Source organism: Prionailurus bengalensis, chromosome B4 (assembly GCF_016509475.1).
Source record: "Prionailurus bengalensis isolate Pbe53 chromosome B4, Fcat_Pben_1.1_paternal_pri, whole genome shotgun sequence".
NCBI lineage: Eukaryota > Metazoa > Chordata > Mammalia > Carnivora > Felidae > Prionailurus > Prionailurus bengalensis.
In genome coordinates, this window is record NC_057358.1 from 122744298 (window position 1) to 122758357 (window position 14060).

At 38.2% G+C, this 14060-nt stretch overlaps 1 protein-coding gene across 5 annotated transcripts in view; it reads right to left on the minus strand.

Annotated features, from left to right (window-relative positions):
• The window catches only part of IGF1 (insulin like growth factor 1), a 77752-nt gene that overhangs the window by 23000 nt on the left and 40692 nt on the right, over positions 1-14060 (minus strand). The gene's annotated exons all lie outside the window — the stretch shown is intronic.

Sequence of the window (14060 nt, forward strand, 5' to 3'; positions counted from 1 at the left end):
TCCTTATAAGGTTCTTTAAGGATTACATGAAAAAAATGCACTAAAGGTGCTTAGAACACCCCCTGACATATAGCAGGTCCTAAATAAATATTGGTTCACCTTCTCTGAGTATCCTTTTCCGGGATCTTATATGGTCTCTGAAGAAACAGCTTTTGTATTAGCTGCATCCAGAAGCCTTGGAACTTGGAATTGGTAGCAATATTAGTGTTACAGGGCTTCCTCTCCTTTCACCCTAGAGAGACCAGAGCAATCAATTCTGTTTTCTTATAGAATAACTACTACACTGAGACAGAATGAACTAAGTGTCCATCTTTCATGTGATTCTAATTGCCCAGAGGGCATATGATGAATCAAATTTCTTTTGATATTTACAAATCAATTAGACCTCTTTACTTGGCAAGTAGGTTTTGGTTTAGTTTTATTTTGTTTTGTTTTGATTTGGACACACTTTTCCTGGCTCTACAACTAAAAGAGAGGGCAAAACAAGCTTACAGGAACTTAAAATGTACCTGAATTCTTTGTAAACTGTTTGTCACAGTAGAACTTCTGTTGAGTCAAATATTGCTTATATACCAATAGATAAAACAGACAAAGTGAAACTGCTCTGGCTTGGGCAAAGGCAGGGGGACAGGATCTTGGCTTTCTCTCCTCCCAAGGGAGGTAGGGGGCCTGGGTCTTCTGCACTGATATCCAGGCTTCATGGAAGAAAATTTGTGAACCACTGATCCAGAAGAATCCAACTCATCAATCTGGCATTTATTTGATCTTTATTCCTGACAGAGAAGATAATGCTATATTTTAAATAAAAAGTCTTAGGTTTGTATCATAATGACACCATTCTTCAGAATGGAGTTTTGAAAGTCAAAATCCTCATGTATATTTTGAACTCCCTCGTTAGGGAAGATCAGACCCATGGTAATGGCCTGCTACCAAACTAGTCTGGCTGCCTTGCTGCTTGAAGGGCCAACCATTCATGGCATCCTCCACAAACCCAAATGTTTTCCTGATGTTTGGCACAGGAGCCTAGGGATGCTTCCTCCCTGTAAGGCAGGTTTATTGTCATACTTAGGGCAGCTGGGGGGTAGTAACTCAGTGAGGGTTCATTTGTGGTCTCTTTGGGTGGGGTCTGCTTTCTTGCTTAGGGGCAAACCCTGTGGGCGCCTCATGGTTGAGAGGTTTGGGAGGGACCAGTCAGCTGGCCCCACATGAGGCCTCAGCAGTGCTTTCACTTGCCATTGGAGGATCTACCAGTGCAGAAGACTTGTTCTTCTCGCCAGCCAGGCCCTGGCAAGCTGAGACTCGACCAGTCCCTTGGGCAATGTAAACAATATTTTTTGTTTTTTGTTTTTTGTTTTTTGTTTTTATAATCTTTTCCTGGGACTATAAATTAGAGGAAAGACACAAATGAGCTTACATGGTTCTTTGTAATCCACAAAGGACTTCTACATACTTCTTGCTAAGTGGTTATTTCAAGAGATTGAAGGGGTCAGCCAGTTGAGAGTAGCTGATACACTTTGGTTTTTCTCTTAGGGTGAAGGAGAAAGTGACTCAGCCTACCTTGAGGTATCCCTGTTGTCCATCACGGGTAATGATTGCTCTTTGTCAAAAGTATACATTTCTTAATGAGACATAATTGGGATTCATTTGTTGTGTAATATAGAATAGTAATCTGATGCTTGGAGGTAGGGTGGTAAAGGTGATTCCAAAAACCTTCAAACTTGGCTAATTCAGAAACAACTGATTTCAAAATTCATCCTTGCGGGTTGAATATGGAGAGGGATAGGCTTTGCAATGCCTGGACCTCTTTAGCATTTCCATTTCATGCATCTCTAATATAATGTTCCTTCTAGAGGAAGACACCAACCTTAATCTTGGGAAGGCAGAAAACACTGTATGTATTGCATACTCCCTTCTTGGAGATTCTCAATAGCCATGAAACTCACCACAGTTCTATTTCCTCTTATGAAATAGAAAGTAATCATCAACATAGCAAAAATAATAACACATACTGGGCATGTGCTTTGTCACCTCTCTTAGCTGATCTCAGAGTTTGACATGGCTCAGTTCTATAAAATAGCTGTGCTTCTAGGTCAATGAATTTAGGAACAGAAATTTAGGACTTTTCTGTAATGCTCCATAAAGAAAATTGACCTCATGTCCATATTTGTTTGGCTTTTTTTTTTTAAATGTTGTTGAAATGGTGGTATAAAAACTTGGATTTTTACCATAAATGTAACTACTGGTTGTCTTTAGCTACCATAATTCTAGAGAGATGATTTTCTTTGACTATTCATAATATTACAATGGACTAATTGTATTTCATTTGGAATATATGAATATAATAAGTGTTTAGTTATGACCTTTTGAAATTTAATTCATCCTTTGAAGTATGCTATAGGCTTGATTTCTGGTTCTATATCAAGATATGTAACAAAAAAACACATTTCTCACTAATTGAGAGGCCATAGTTGAGGGTCAAGTTTTGTCCTTTATCTTTCAAATACCTCATATTACTTCTTTTTCTTTTTTAATTGAAGTATCATTGACATACACTATTATATTAGTTCCAGGTGTACAACATAGTGATTCAACATTATACATTATGAAATGATCATCATGATAAATCTAGCTATCATCTGTCACCATACAAAGTTTTACAATATTATTAACTATTACCTCTGTTGCACATTGCATCCCCGTTTCTCATTTATTTTATAACTGGAAGTTTGTACCTTTTAACCCCCTTCCCTATGTTGCCCATCCCTCACCCTCTCCCCTCTGGCAACTACCAGATTGTTTTCTGTATCTGTGAGTCAGTTTCTATTTTGATTTGTTTGTTCATTTGTTTTTTTAGATTCCACATATAAGTGAAATCGTATGTTATCTGTCTTTCTCAATCTAACTTATTTCACTTAGTGTGATACTTCTAGGTCCATCCGTGTTGTTACAAAGGACAAAATTCCACTGTTTTTTTATGGTTGAGTCATATTCCATTGTATATACTATATACTACATCTTGTGTATTCATTCCTCTATTGATGGACACTTAGGTTGCTTCCATATCTTGCCCATTGTAAATAATGTTGCAGTGAACATAGAGGGGCATAAATCTTTTCAAATTAGTGTTTCATTCTTTTCAGATAAATACCCAAAAGTGGAATTGTTGGATTATATGAAAATTAAATTTTTAATTTTTTAAGAAACCTCCATAGTTTTCCATAGTGGCTGTACCATTTTGCATTCCCACTACAAGTATACTCATATTGCTTTTTTTCTAACACCAAAGTAAAAGGGTGCCTGGGTGGCTCAGTCAGTTGAGTGTCCAACTCTTGACTTTGGCTCATGTCATGATCCCAGGGTCTTGGGCTTGGATCCCAAGCCCCGTGTTGGGTTCCACGCTGAGCATGCAGCCTGCTTAAGATTCTCTCTCTCTCTCTCTCTCTCTCTCTCCCCCTCTGCCCCTTGCCCCCACTTGTGCTCTTTCTCTAAAAAACAAACAAAACAAAAAATAATGACATTTGTTGGTATGGTCAAAACTAGAAGTCTGAAACTATGTGGTTTGCTAGAAAGGCAGTAAAATAATTTGCTCCAGTATAAATTTTGAGAAAAATAGGGATTTTTTAAATGACATCTAAATTACAGCTATTGTTATTATGATTAATTTTTAAATGAGATGGAATGAATTGTTCTATCCTTACCTTTAAAAACTCATTAGTAGTGTGCTTGGGTGGCTCAGTTGGTTAAGCATATCACTCTTGATTTTGGCTGAGGCCATGATCTCATAGTTTCATGAGTTTGTGCTCTAGCTCAGGCTCTGTGCTGACCCTGCAGAGCCTGTTTGGGATTCTCTCTCTTTCTCTCTGCCCCTTCAAGCTCATGCTCTGTCTCTCTCAAAATAAACAAACTTTAAAAAAATAAAAGCTCCTCATTAGTAACTATGTAATTCTACTCCAGTGGGCAGAGTCAGAATTGGTAGGTGAACAGGAAACAATATTGCCTTAGTATAAGAAAAAAACCAGCAATTTGTGTTCAAAAGTATTAAAAATGGGACAAACTTCTTTTAAAGGTAATGACCTTCCCATTTCTAGAAACAGTTAAGTAAAGGCTGTCTGAACACCTGCCAGAGATCCTAGGAGCATACTCCTGTATTGTACACAACATATGACTGCCATGGTCCTATTTCAAAGATTCTCTAACAAGTAAAGAAATGTAGGAGAAAACCCTTCTAGGGCAAATATTCAATATGGTTGGAAGCTACTTACATTATCTTCAAAAAAGAGGTTCAAATATTTTTTAACTTAGAAAGCAAAAATATTTTTTCTATTTGTCACTTGAGTTCCCCAAGAGTCTTAAAATATTTTTCTCCCTTGAAACTGCCACAAAACAAATAGAATAGAAAAGGGATAGACCTTTCTACAACTAGTATAGTCCTAGAGTTCTGTGGTACTGGTCACTTCATTAAGAAATGACCATCTACTCACTCAACCATTAGCATGAAGAGACAATGCATGTATGAAATTTCACAGAAGTTTTCTTGCTGACAGAATCTTGACATTGAAATTTTTATTTTTTATTTTATTTTTTTTTAATTTTTTTTTCAACGTTTATTTATTTTGGGGACAGAGAGAGAGACAGAGCATGAATGGGGGAAGGGCAGAGAGAGAGGGAGACACACAGAGTCGGAAACAGGCTCCAGGCTCTGAGCCATCAGCCCAGAGCCCGACGTGGGGCTCGAACTCACGGACCGCAAGATCGTGACCTGGCCGAAGTCGGACGCTCAACCGACTGCGCCACCCAGGCGCCCCTTGAGATTGAAATTTTATATATTTATTTTATCAGTAGTTTTTCTCCAAAGCATGCACATCAAATATTGCTTAGCAGACAAGCTGGCCACCACCTAACCTAGACTTTGACTGCTCTATGTGTAGACATAATGCATAGTCACAGTGCACTGCTGTATCTTGAAAGTTGGCCAACAGACAGAATTCCAATGGTTAAGCAGCTGGCTTCTATAATAATAGCACTTCCCTTTAAATAATGCATGGTCAGTGGAGTAATTCAATAATCTTCAGGGCAAACTTGCTAGTTACAAGGGTTTTGGGCAGAATTGTGGCATCATCAAAACCACACCAATTAGCTGAGTCTCACATTTTGTCATGGATGCAAGCAACTTGCTTCCCTCCATCTCTGAAGGAGAAGGTGTAATTCTGAGATTTAACTGGGGTCATCACTTCTAGAACAAAGAGTTCTAATTGTTCATTACTAGTAAAAATGGTACTACCTTTACTGTTGCTATATATGCTTGTGTTTCTTATAGGCTTCTCAGAATACAGTTGGGATGCTGTACCCAATTTTAATTTCCTTTGAAACTTCCCTCTTCTTGAGAAAGCTTTACTTTAATTATTTCAACCCTATCAGTGGCAAGAGGAGACACTAATTTGAAGAATATGTATTTATTTTTTCTTAATTATTTTTAAATGTTTATTTACTTATTTTGAAAGAGACAGAGAGAGAGTGAAGGAGAGAGAGAGAATCCCAAGCAGGTTCCATACTCAGTGCAGAGCCTAACACAGGGCTCAATCCCACAAACCATGAGATTATGACCTGAGCTGAAATCAAGAGTCAGACACTTAAGTGACTGAGCCACCCAAGAGCCCCAAGAATCAGTATTTAAATAATGAAAAATGCAAACATTTTGCAAATAAAGAAATATCCAGTTCTGAAAAAACACCTTGCTACTTTTTGGATTCTGAGGAATAAAACTATTCTTTAGAAATTGCTAATAGGAGTAGGTTCTAAAGTCAATCATATTTTGAAAGCAGAAAAAAATAAGTAAGACAATTCAAGCTGGCTATTCCTAGAAAATTCATGATTATGCGTTTGATAGAAAACACAGATGGGGTTATTAAGTAATAATAAACTACTTTCCATTTAACTTCGATTAACTGATGATTGATCACAAAATTAAATACTATACTGAGAATCTACAGAAGCCAAAAAATTAGGTTTCTTACACCAGCTATTTATCCAAAACCTCCAGGCATGTTGACAATTTAGAGTAACTCAGAATGGTTAGTTTCTTAAGGCAACATTTCCCCATGGGCCATCTTGTCTCATAAAAAAAATCATTCAGTTGACATAATTTTGCATGGTATACTGTAGGAAAGTTGAGTAAAATATAAGTAATCTTAAAGTTGTCTCTATTTTAGCATTTTAATTGCTATTTTCATTTGTGGAAAAGTGAGAATCACTTCTCAATCCTTCCTACACATTTTATGGGTTTATATGGAAAACTGGACTCCTTTTGTGAATTCCTAATGTAAGGAAAATTGTAATAAGACTGTTTATTCAAACCCAACATGTAATACACTGATGGGTGAATTCATAGGATTTGCATTTAACTCAAGGCCTTTTGATGAGTCATTATTTTACCTTTTAAACAAATTCTGTAGAAATCACACTTGAATGAAAACAGTTATTGAGATATATGTCCCATTGTGCTTAGTAAAGATATGGAAAGAAGCTTTCACGACTGTAGGCCAGGCACATCATTATGCACTTAGAATAACATGGTATATACATACACGTGTATCAGGGAGTCAAGTGACTTACCATCATATCAAAGCTACTATAGAACACTTTGAAATTAAGATTGTTTTTGAAGAATTTTTTCTAAAATATATACCTATTGCTTGCCTTATATGTTGTAGTGGACTCTATATATTTCTGCTTCCCTGCAGAAGGATCTTTCCAAGTAGGATTGACCTTTGGCATCTGTAAAAGTGAACGCTGAGAAAATGTCCTCTTGTCTATGAACTACATGTCATGAACTTTTCTGGAAAACCTATCACATTTTGGTATTGATTTCACTCTGGTTTATGTTAATTTTTAATTGCCAGTGTTTGCTGGTCCCAATACTTCTCAGTTGGACGAGGTCATCTTTTCTAGGAATCTTGGCCCTATTTGACCCACCTCTACCCCCACCACTCAGCACCTCTTTCTCAGGTACTAAATCCCTACAACCCCAAAAGATCAAAGTATTCTCATTACCCAATCAAGTGAATGTGTGTCTGTGGGTCTGAAAGGAATGAAACAGAGATCTATGGGGCTTCCCCTTTCTTTAAACCCTCCTTTCTTTTGGAAGCCTCAACTCAAGGACAGGTGTAAAAATAATGCGATTTAATTCGCCTCCATCTCTAAGATCAGGATGCTAAAGCACAAGGCCCAGGGACAAGAAAACTAGAGACTCAGAGAAGAAACATTACCGTTTTAGGACTCTGGATAAATGGTCCAACAGAGTGGGAAGCAACATGATGTATTGCTTTAGTCTGATACAATGCCCTGGAGGATGAGCGTCTTGCCAGGACAGCACAATTTACTAGCTTAGGTCTGATTCCAGGGCTTGGAGGAGATAGATGTAGCCAACAAAATTATACTTTGGCAAGAGAAATGCTTTGCTGGACAGAAATGTTGTCCTAAGGGAATGGTTTGGTTTATCAACGTCTAAGGTAAAAGATAATCAAATGCCAAGAGGTCATTTTTATGTTTGAATTACTTCAGTTGGGCCTGCTATATACGTTAGCTACCATTTTCTAGTTATGTAGTTTCAATTATTTAGAACATATTATGGGATTAGAGTATTATCTGCCAGTGACATCAGTCATACCAGTGAAGGAGACAATATGTGCACTGGCTAAAAGCACAGGTTTTGGAGTCAGACAGACATGGATTCTGCCACTTATTCTACTGTTTACCTTGGGCAAGGCACCAAAATCTTCTAAGACTCAAAGGTTGTATGAAATGGACATATGTAAAAGAGTACACATCAGTCCCAGGACCGATGGGAAGATCAAGCAATAATGCACGTAAAGTATTTTACACAATGTCTGGTACACAGTAAAGCCTAAAATAAATGTTAGCTATAATAGTAATTATTATTATGGAGTGGAGTTGAGTTGGATAACATAGCTAGCTGGGCAGGTATCCTCTTCCTCTCTTCCTCTTAAAAATACATCTTTTCCAAAGTTTGGTTGAAAAAGATCCTTTCTAGATAAAGGAGGACTGTTCTCAATTAAAATAAATGAATCACTGTTCTTTTTAAAGGATATTCAAACTACATGCTGTATAGCCTGTTCTAAATAATTTTAATCTGGAATAGACACCCTCAGAATGGATCCTCATATCAAGTCAAACAAAGCAAAGTCATATGGGCTTTATCTTGACCTTTTGTTACCTTATATTTCTCCCCAACAGTTTTTCACTGTTAGCATCCACGTCCATCTGCTTATTTCAAAAACAGTGTTGCAAGGCATGAGATGGGTATGGGCAAAATAGATGATCAGAAGTGGTTTCCCAATCACTTTCAACCAGCCTATGTATCTTTCTCTTTTTACTTTGCTTCATGCCTCATCTCTTTCTTTTCTCTTCTTCCTCTATTTCTTCTCCCCTGCTATTGACAGCCACTGACGTTTTTACCACTGATGAATTTTAGCACAAAAGTTGATGCTATGCAGACTTCACGGGAATTAGTGTTTAGTTCTCTCCCTGGAATGACCGAAAGTGGGGCTCCCTGTCCTGCCAACCACACTTTGGGAATAAGCAGTCAGCAAGTATACAGTGTCACCAGGCCCACTTAATCACTACTCCATCTTGGACCCATGCCTGAATGAGATGAAAACAGACAAGAGAAAGAATACGGAGGGACATTGAGGAATTGCATATATGGACTTCAGTTATCTCATTTTTTTTTTGAGAAAGGCTATGACGGAAATTGTAAGATGAGTCTGGCTCCAACCTGGAGATTGCAGCCATGCTACCAACATTATCTCCTACACTTGCATTGTTATTGTTCGTTTACTCTTTCAGATGTGAGAAGAGAGGCCTTGTAGGCAAAACATAAGGCACTGGTGAATAGAGGGTAACGCCTCTCTCTCGGGTGCCACAGAAAGATGAATCAGCCAAAAGGGTATTAAAACACATTCTCTTTATTTTTAGTTTCACTCTAAAGTCTATCATTTCTCTTTTCTTTGCAACTTGGCACCTGCCTTGCGTTCTCAGGGGCCCTGTTCCCTGTCAGTCTCCTCACTCAGGCCTCTGTGTTTTGCTCAGGGTGCATCTGGAGATTTTCCCAGGGGTGGGTGTGACACGGTCAGGATGGCAGGTGAAGGGGGTGACAGCTGCCAGGGCAGTCTGGCGTGTCTGAAGGAGAGTGTTGGGAGGTGGAGGCCCCGTAAGGAGAGGCACTGGGCCTGCATCAGGGAGTGAGCTGTTGGAAGGCAGCCTCCACAGCAGCAGAGACAGCCCTTGGCATCACTGCAGAGAAGAAACAGCCAGAGTCAGCGACAGACTGAACACAGAGAAGAGGAGGGAGAGAAAAGGTGGTTAGGGCGTTACATGATATAAATAACTACACGGAGCTCACTTCAGTGCCAGTTGGGTTGTGTGTGATGTCCCTTTCATGCCGGTGTTGTGAACAGTGTTGTTCCTGAACCGAAAGGTCCTGCGAAGTGTTTCTGTAGCACCTAGAACCATGCCATATGCAGAGAGGGAATAAAAAGAAGGCAATGTGGTATACTGAAAACAACATTGGATTTTTGCCTCAGATCCTTTGTGCAAACTCACAAGTCACCCGAACTCTCTGAGATTTAGTTTTCTCACATCGACAAAACAAAGTACTTATAGTATCAAGCGCTCCTTCTAACAGTATGACTCAAGATTATCTGGATGGTTATGCTATCCACTTTTTAATCAATAATGTGTATATGGCATATCAGTGCTTCTCCCTAATAATAGGAAAACATATAGTGAAGTTTGATGAGAGAACAAGGAGTTTCCTCTTTGTCAGGTTTAATTTTAGATGAAAATAAGATTTATAGGCCGAATTTAAGGAAAGCAGGGATCAGTGTTGAATTTGATGGAGGCAAATAGGGAATGTCTAACGTGGAGATGGGTTTGAGTAAGAGGAGAGGACAAGACCATCTATGGGGATTGCAGAAGCCGGTTCAAGGAAGATACAGGTGTGAATTAGAAACAGGATAAGAAAGAGAATCATTTATTGGAGCTATTGAAACAGTAGAAAGAACCAAACTATATTCTGAAAATCAGGGTCCTGAAGGCTTTGAGGAATAAGTGAGCCATGGCCTTCACTTATGTGGGCACTTGGAAATGAGGATTAGCGTGAAATCCTGGGCACCACCTTTGATCATTACCCTTCATGAAGCTGCATCTTCAAAAGATGAGTAAGTGACAAGCCCTAGGAAGGTTGCTAATGTTGTTGACTAAAGTGCTAAGCATTGTAACCCTTGCTGTGGCTGATTTTTATTTCACTGGTTTCCTTGGTGTCTATGAATAGTATATGAATCCTATGTGATATTCAGTTCCTTCCAGAGGGACAGATACATAGTTTCCCTGGAAAATCCTAGCTACAACTACATGTTGTCTCATCTCTGATAAAGTGAACAGACTTCCAGACAGGTCATCATCTCTACTTTTGGTACCCAAGATCTGCCCAGAGCAAAATTACAAGATGACCATTGTAACATGTCTTTTCAAACATCACTCCCTTTTGTAGTAAAATAAACTAATGTTAAGGTTATTAAAGTTTAAAAATCTGTACAAGAAGTTCTCAAGAAAGTCATAGTATTTATCAAAATACCAAGCAGGTATGCAGACTGAGGCTGAATAACTTATTTAGAGTGATTATATTATTTCAGGAACTTTCGGCTAAAATCTGGACTCATGAGACCATCCTTTGTTTCTTTTTTTTTTCTATTAAATTTCTATTAAACTGCTATATTTTCTCTCTCTTTTCTCTTAATTGATTGCTTAAACATGACCAAGAGACTTTAAGTGCTTTCCTCAAATTATTGTATTTTATAATTTCATATATCTTTGGACATGATAGCAAACTTGAGGTCAACTAAAGAGGTTTCTTAGTAATCTGGCAATCACTAAACTGTTAGCTTTTAGCCACCCACTCATCCCAACCTCCTTCCCCCAAGTATTTTTTTTTTCTGAGTTGAAGAAGTAAATTATGAATAAGAAGAGAGAGAGAGGTGTGGTTAAGTTGTAGCTTATCTCCAAGATAAAAACTTTTCTTAATTGTATTTCATCTAAGACTGTTACCATGCCTACCTCTTCAAAACTTATTAATGCTATTTAACAAATATTATCAATGAAGAAAATTCTCTGTTTCTCTTATTTATTTTACTAAATTCAGCAAAGTACTTTCATCTTGTGATATTGAGAAATCACCAAAAAGAAACCAAACTCTTTTATTTTTATTTTTTTCTCACATAGTCAAACATGCTGTGAATAACTACATCGCTCTGCTCTGGGACCCCACTCTGAAGCAATGGCCTCTTGGCCTTCTGGCCAGTCACTCACTTCCATGAATTTACTTTCTGAGAACTAAAGACAGTTGCCCCGGAAGTCATTTTTCAGTTTATCACAAAACCTTTGTCCATGGTTGGGGAATTAGTTAGCCTCATTAGGAACAAGGGACATGAGGGCTAATATAGCTGGGGAGGCTCCTTTGTGCAGGAACTCTGGGCCAGGAAAACTGCTTGTGGGACATTTTATTTCCCACAACACTTGCTTTCTGTCTGCTCTCTTTGGCTCAGATCTGGGTCTGGGAAGGTTGCATGGAGGCATTGCTTATGCTAATAATTTGGCATAATTAGCTCTGTCCTAACTTAAGCAGGAAGTGAGGGCCCAAGTTCAGAGGCTAAAAGATCTCTTCTGATGCATAGTCTTTTAGCAGGGTAGCCTCCATTCTCCCTTCCCAGCATTCCAGCAAGTACCTTCTTCCTTGCAACACTACACCAAGCCCCCCACATCTGTGGGAAAGGAGAATATCAAATCCTTTGACCACTTGATAGGTATGGTCTCTATAATCCCCACCATGTCGATTAGATGCATATTTGTATAAAAACTGCATGTATAAACCTTTAGGATGATGAGAAGAAATGATCCTCTAGGTTTTATAACAACTTTTGTATACTTGGGATGAGAGGAGAGAAGCAAAGCTTTTTGACTGAGTAGTAGGGTTTGTGATAAGAGAACTGTGAGTGCAAGTCACTGTTGATGACTTTTAAAGAAAAGAGTGATAGGTAAAGGTGGGCTGTTGGTTTAGAAACATTTTAATTACTTCTAAAGACTTGCTAACATTTATTTTTATTCTCAAACAACTTCTTGTCTTCTACCTCTTCTCCTCCTTTGCTTTTGGTTCAAGATGATACTCTGGTAAAGGTCACTTGTGAAGTCCTGATCTTCACATATCTTCTCCCTGAACCAGTGCTCCCATGGTCCACTGAGACCTGCCCTTGGCAGGCATTTCCTGCAGTCAGACTATGAATCGTCATAAATTCCTTGCATTCTTCACAACATCTGTGCCTTCTTTTGCCACATCTTTTTTCCTGGTACTCAACAAGCCACAAATTACCCTGGACTTCTCTTTCCAGGCTGTTGATGTCTTAACACTCTCCTTTCAAACCAAATTCCTCTCTTGTCCTTGGCTGTGGCTCTTGGCTTCCCAGACTTCTCACCTCCTTCATCTGGGTTAGTCATCTGTGGTATCACCAGCAGTGTCTCTTTCTTCTAGCCTTCTATCTGGCCTAAAATTATGCATTTCTGCAAATGTCAGAGTTACTATGCAGACGATGCTACTTTGTTTGATGCTTGGGTAAACTCCCTGCACAATGATTTAAACACTGTAGTGCAGACAACCTCCTCACACAGCAAGAACACTTGACAAGACTCAAACCTAGAAATAATCATGAGCTAATAAGAGAGAAGGAGCTATAATAAGACCCAAAGATATAACCAAATGAGGTTGGAAACTTTTCCATTAAACCCAAGTTTCTCTTGAGATTGAAAGGCAGCATTTAATTCTTTTGTTCATTTTATATTTAAACTTATTTCTTTGACATTTAGAACAATGGGGGACTTTTGCAATAAAACATTACCCATAGCTTCCCTTTGTTGAGTACTTTCTATTAAACTACTATAGTAAATATTACTTTTTATGTCTTTTTCCCATTTATGTCCTAGAGCAACTACTACATGGAATAGACATTATTACTATACCCACTTTACATCTGAGGAAATGGAGGTTTAACAAGGCTAAGTAACTTGACCCAAATCATATGGCTAGATTCTTAAAGGCATGTAATGCTAACATCTATGAAGGATATGGGTGAGGCTGTCTATGTCAGCCAACCCCAAGGCTTGAGCACATGCAGTAGACAGTTTTATACTTGGTATTCCAGGAGTATTAGAAGGAATGCCATCCATGGCTTTTGCCCTTGATAGAGAAGTCTATGTAATCCTGCAGTTTGGGGCACAGCTGGGTATGGGATACTCACATCTCACCCAGTACACTGTGATTCTTTCCAGTTGAGGAAGGGGCAGTAGCCAGTCTATCCTGTTTCCAATTCTCTTGAATTGCCAAAGTTATAACAACTTTAGCAGAAATTGAAATAAAGAAATTTTACCCATAATCTTGGTATCTCAACAAATAATATTATTTTCATTAAAAATTTTTTTTCTAGCTTTCAAAAAAATTTTTTTCTAGGTCTCACCCAGATGCACACATCATTTTGACATAGCTACAGTCACAGCTTAAATTTAATGCAGTATCGTGTTTTCTTCACTTAACATTATATTGCAAGCATTTTCCATATTGTTACATGATCTTCAGAATTATAATGTTAAAGCAGAAGAATGTTTTATTGAGTAGATTTTTCATCATTTATTTCTTTAACCATTTTCCTGTTACTAGACATTTAGGCTATATCCAGTTTTATCATTATTTTAACTAATGTAGCAGTGTTTTCATGCACATAACTTCCTACTCATTGAGATAATTTATAAGAATAAATCCTCAGGAATGGAATTATTGAGTCAGAAGATATTGTCAGACAATCCAATTTTCATGAAAGCCCACAACTTTGCATAAAGACCAGAAGGGAAGACCAAAGGATCAAAACAGAGAATTATATCCAGCTATTGTCTGAGGATTAGTAAAGACACCAGCCAAGGTGGAGCACAAACAGGAATCT